At 36.5% G+C, this 5,218-nt stretch overlaps 1 pseudogene; it reads right to left on the bottom strand.

Moving 5' to 3' along the window:
• Window positions 1–3,384: 3,384 nt before the first annotated feature.
• Window positions 3,385–4,135, bottom strand: LOC130849925 (transmembrane protein 33-like; annotated as a pseudogene).
• Window positions 4,136–5,218: the final 1,083 nt, after the last annotated feature.

Below are 5,218 nucleotides of genomic sequence, written 5' to 3'. Positions count from 1 at the left end.
AGATACGTGATTTACAGAATCTTAAATAATATGCCAACATCTATTTCTGTGTGTTAATTACACAGACATTTTTCATTTTTAGGGTCTTAAAAATACTGTAAATGAAACAGAAGATGTCATATTATCATCCACTTGTCCTCTTCATTTACAAAATGATCCCTCAGATTAACTTTAGGTTTAAAGGCACATTTCAAAGAAGAGAAGTAAATATGGAGAAAGACAGACAAAAGAATTTCCACATAGCAACATGAATGGTGAAAATAGGACAGCTTCCAGAGTTGTGTACAATAATGACCCAGTCAACCCATCCATCCCTCAGTGAATGCTCCTTGGAATAATTAGAGAATAGAGTGGACTTTGGGGAAAACTCATGCAAAACTAATTGTAGAGATGTGGCACTGAAGTTACATGGGGAAACAAATAATAGTGACTCATATCTTAACTTATTGAATGCTTATTATTTGTCATACAATTTTCAGAGTGCTTTATTTGCATTATCCTATTGAATCCATAAATCATCCTGTGTGTTAGAAGACATTATGAGTCTCATTACACAGATGATGTTGAATAATTTTCCCAGGCCACTCAATTAGTAAGTATAGATTCTGAGACTGATACTCCAAAGCAGAATATAGAACCCAAGTTATAAAGTAAACTGCAGACATCCAGGGCCACCCCTGAAAAATTCTAAAATAATACCAAATAAATCTTACAAAGACTATACATGAGACCAGCAATGCACTGGCTTTCATAATGCTTTTTCTTGAATTTGTCCCCACAGTCTGTTAGACCATTTTCACAGTGTAGAGGTAGCATTTTTTTTTCTTTATTGTGAAGAAATTGACTTGGAAAATGTGATATTTCTTTAAAATTTGTCTTTTTAAAAAATCTGAGGAGCTGGTTAGGTGTTTATTAGGACCTCAAAAAATTTGCTGCATCATTCTTATGGTCACTACACAATTATTTAAAATAAAAATTGCTCACATGGCAAATGGGTTTTACTACATAGACAGTTAAACAAAAACATACTTAGGCATGAAATTTGCACATACATTTCAAAAGGATCCAGAATGAAACTCAAAATTGCAGAGTACATACTTTCCAATATCTGGCCAGTTGAAAGAGTTTCCCGGTATTTTATACCTTTCATGCTATATAAATGGTTTGCTTTTCTCTCTTATGTTGTTGAATTTGTCACAGTGCAAAGAATGCAAGAGGCTGAGGCTTACCAAAATCTCCTGATTGACTTACCAATATGTTCCTGATGAAGTTAAGGTTCTTTTTCATTGTGAAAGAATGCAGAGACAAAGTAATAAGTAAAAGTGGATTTATTTAGAGAGAAACACACTCAACAGACAGACCGTGGCCCATCTCAGAAGGTGAGAGAGCCTTGAAATAAGGCATGGTTAGTTTTAATATTCTGGGTAGTTTCTTATGCTAAAGAGTGGGAGGATCATTCCAAATATTTTGGGGAAGGGGCATAGATTTCCAGGAACTGGGCCACAACCCACTTTTTTTTAAGCTCTTTATTGAAATATAATTGCTTTACACTCTTGTACCAGCTTTTGAGGTACACCAAAATGAGTCAGCTATATTTATACATATGTCCCCATATCCCTTCCCTCCCACAGTTCCCTCCCACCCTCCCTGCCCTGGCCCTCTAAGGCATCACCCATCATCAAGTTGATCTCCCTTTGTTATATAGCAACTTCACACTAGCTACGTATTTTACAGTTGGTAGTGTAAATATGTCTATGCTACTCTCCCACTTCGTCTCCGCTTCCCTTCGTCCCCCCCAATCCCATGTCCTCCAGTCCATTCTCTGCATCTGCATCCTTATTCTTGCCCTGTCACTGGGTTCATCAGTTCCATTTTTTTAGATTCCATATATATGTGTTAGCATACGGTATTTGTTTTTTTCTTTCTGGCTTACTTCACTCTGTAGGACAGACTCTAGGTATATCCACCTCATTACATATAGCTCCATTTCGTTCCTTTTTTTTTTTTTTTACTGATGTCACTGACTATATTTGAGAAATCCAAGTTACATGCACATAGAAGAAAACTGGTTACAAAAATCATTAGATTACTCTGTATTAACATTCTGCAATGTTTTAAACATTTCCAATCATTCAACAATAGAGAGCAGAATGAATTTTAGTATATGTGCTGCCAAAGCAAGCACAAGAGGGCAGAATGAATTTTAAAAAAGAGTTAATGGAAGTTCAACGAACATATTTAATATATTATACAACTCAAATCACAGTTGCATAATACATCCAATTCCCCCAATTGTATCCCTGCATTACAACAATGAAATGCACACTATCCCCCCCCCCCCAACTCCTCCTCTGGCCCCATTCCCGATCAATAACCTTACCTATAAACCTTTCTATGTAACCTTTTAAATCAGATTTGATGGGTAAGTACATATAATCTTCATTATTATTTCAGAACAGATACAAAGTTTAGTCATATGCTCAATCTTCAGTTGCATTCCTTTCAAAAGGCATCTGAACTGCTGCAACTATCTGTGAAAATTCAAGCTTAAGAAACAGAGAAACCTGGCAGTCAAGAATTTAAGCAATTGTGTAAACTACAATAATACTAAAACCTATGTGTCCACATTTCTAAAAGAAGAATTTCCTATTTGAGAAATGTTACTCAATGGGTCTCAGAAAGGAAACTGTCTGACTACTGTACTGTTCTCTGATGTAAAATGCTTAGGTGACCAAAAATATTTACACAATTAGTTAACAAGCTTTCAGTTGGGCCTTTAAAAAAAAAAAATCAAAGCCACAGAAGTAATTATGAAAATAAAATTTTGGAAGGTCATAGTGTAAGATACATACAGAATTCCTATTATAATGGTACATCCAAAATAAATCTATCCTAACAAAGCAGCACAAAAGCAATTTAAAATTAAATACAGTGAGAAGTGTTTTTATTAAAATCATCAACCAAAATTACTGAATGGCAAAAGAATACTGTCTCAAAATACACTGAATTTACATGTTAATATTACTATAAGGACTCATGCCAGAAGGTTATCAATTAGATGAAAGCAAATTTTAGAGCTATTCTTAACAGAGAAATAAATGTACTTCATGATAAAGGCACAGCAGCATCTAAAGTATTTCTGATACATTTATCACAAGATTCAAACTTCCCTAACTATTAACAACATATTACAATAAGGTTTCTCAGAAAGTGTTTAAAAGTCTTGATTTAACATGCCAGGAAAATGATTATTTTTCTTTTGAGATGTATTTATGTAAATTATGTAAATTGCATTGAGGTCAGTTTTACACCTGGAATTACTATCTCTAGCAGAAGTACCAGCAGCTAACAATGCTCATTTATATTATATATAAATTAGCTGAATGTTAAACTACGCAACTGTTGGTGCCAGCCTGCTTTTAAAGGCAATGTTATGGAGACAAAGTCTTCTCACAAACAGTGGGCAAGCAGGTTTCATTATTAGATGTTCAACAACAATCCACAGTTCATTAAACAAGGTCCGACAATATGGATTTCTTCGAGAGGCGTATCAAAGAGTAAGGAATCTATAGTATATAAAAGGCTGGAATAAACTTCCTTGACCACTAAAAAGCATAAGAACTGTAGCAGGCATCAAGAATATTTCATTACAAGCAATGCATTTCAAAATATTCTGTTGATTAGAGCTTAATTTATCCAAGAGAGATCTCAGCAGAGGTAAACTATTTGAACCCTTTGCATCAAGGACCTTTTTAGTGTACGTGGCAGCATGAAGCAAAGAAAATAACAAGACTGGGAAAATACTCATTGTAATAGGGTAGGAATTGACAAAGATGAGTGAATACAACAGGTAGTGGCAGCTGTCCTCTAACAAAGCCTGGGTCAGGAATGCTCTACTTAACTGGAAGTGTGGTAATCTTTGGTGCAGCCTCAGAGCACTAGTCAGAGCATTTGCCAGCAAAGCTCGATGATAAAAGCTTGCCGCTTCATGCAACCCAAGAAGAGGCAAAACAAACAAAGCAGAGAAGTAAACTGTGAACAAGTGAGAAAGCCACATTGCTGTGTCCAGTTTATTGGCCATCATGAATTGCACTGCGCCCGCTGCTTGGGGGCTGTTTGGGGCCGTATCCACCATGGGGGGCTCACACACGCATCTGGGACGCTGTCCCGCACAGTGAAGAGTAACGCCGGTTTTCTAGGACCAGAGCGAAGGCAGAGCTTCAGGACAAGGCCGACCTAAAGCCGCCAACTCCAGGTTACTGCCGAACCCAGAAGCGCTCCCTTCACTTCCATGGGGAAGAGGTGGTGACACAGAGGGGAAACCCGCAGCGGTGCCCTGAGGCATGATGGGAAGTCCATTTCATTCCTTTTTATGGCTGAGTAATATTCCACTGTATATATGTGCCACGTCTTCTTTATCCATTAATCTGTTGATAGGCATTTAGGTCACTTCCGTGTCCTGCCTATAGTGCTGCAATGAACATTATGATACATGTTTCTTTTTGGATTATGGTTTTCTCTAGGTATATGCCCAGTAGTGGGAATACTGGATCATGTGGTAGCTCTATTTTTAGTTTTTGAAGGAACCTCCAAACTGTTTTCCATAGTGGCTGTACCAACTTACCACACACAGTGCAGAAGAATTCCTTTTTCCTCACACCCTCTCCAACACTTATTGTTTCTAGACTTTTTGATGATGGCCATTCTGATTGGTGTGAGGTGATATCTCATTGCATCTTTGACTTGTATTTCTCTAATGATTAGTGATGCACAATCCACTTTTTGACCTTTAGGTTGGCAACAGAACTGTCATGGTGCTGGTGAGTGTGTCATTCAGCTACTGTATTACAATGAGGATGTATAATAAGGCTCAAATCCTACTGGAAGTCAAATCTTCCACCATCTTGGACCCAGTTGGTTTGTCATGTACTATGGCTATATCATTCTTTTAAAGGTTAGGCCCTGCCCTCTTAACTCCTGTTTCAGATCTAATAATTTTATTTTATTTTCATTATGGGATATTTATCATGGGTTTATGTATATTTTTATTATTTTTAAAGATTTACTTGTTCTCGTTGACTATGTTAAGGAATTTGAAGAATCTCACAAATATTTGAAGCAGATATATTTATTTTTAATAAAGTCCAATATTGCTAAAATTATAGAATTTTGTGTCAATCTGAGCCACATTAATAGTTTTGAATAGTTTATAACAATT

This window comes from Hippopotamus amphibius, chromosome 3 (genome assembly GCF_030028045.1).
Source record: "Hippopotamus amphibius kiboko isolate mHipAmp2 chromosome 3, mHipAmp2.hap2, whole genome shotgun sequence".
In the NCBI taxonomy this organism is placed as follows: Eukaryota; Metazoa; Chordata; class Mammalia; order Artiodactyla; family Hippopotamidae; genus Hippopotamus; species Hippopotamus amphibius.
Note: the sequence above shows the minus strand (reverse complement) of the source record. Positions and strands in the feature narration are given on the sequence as shown.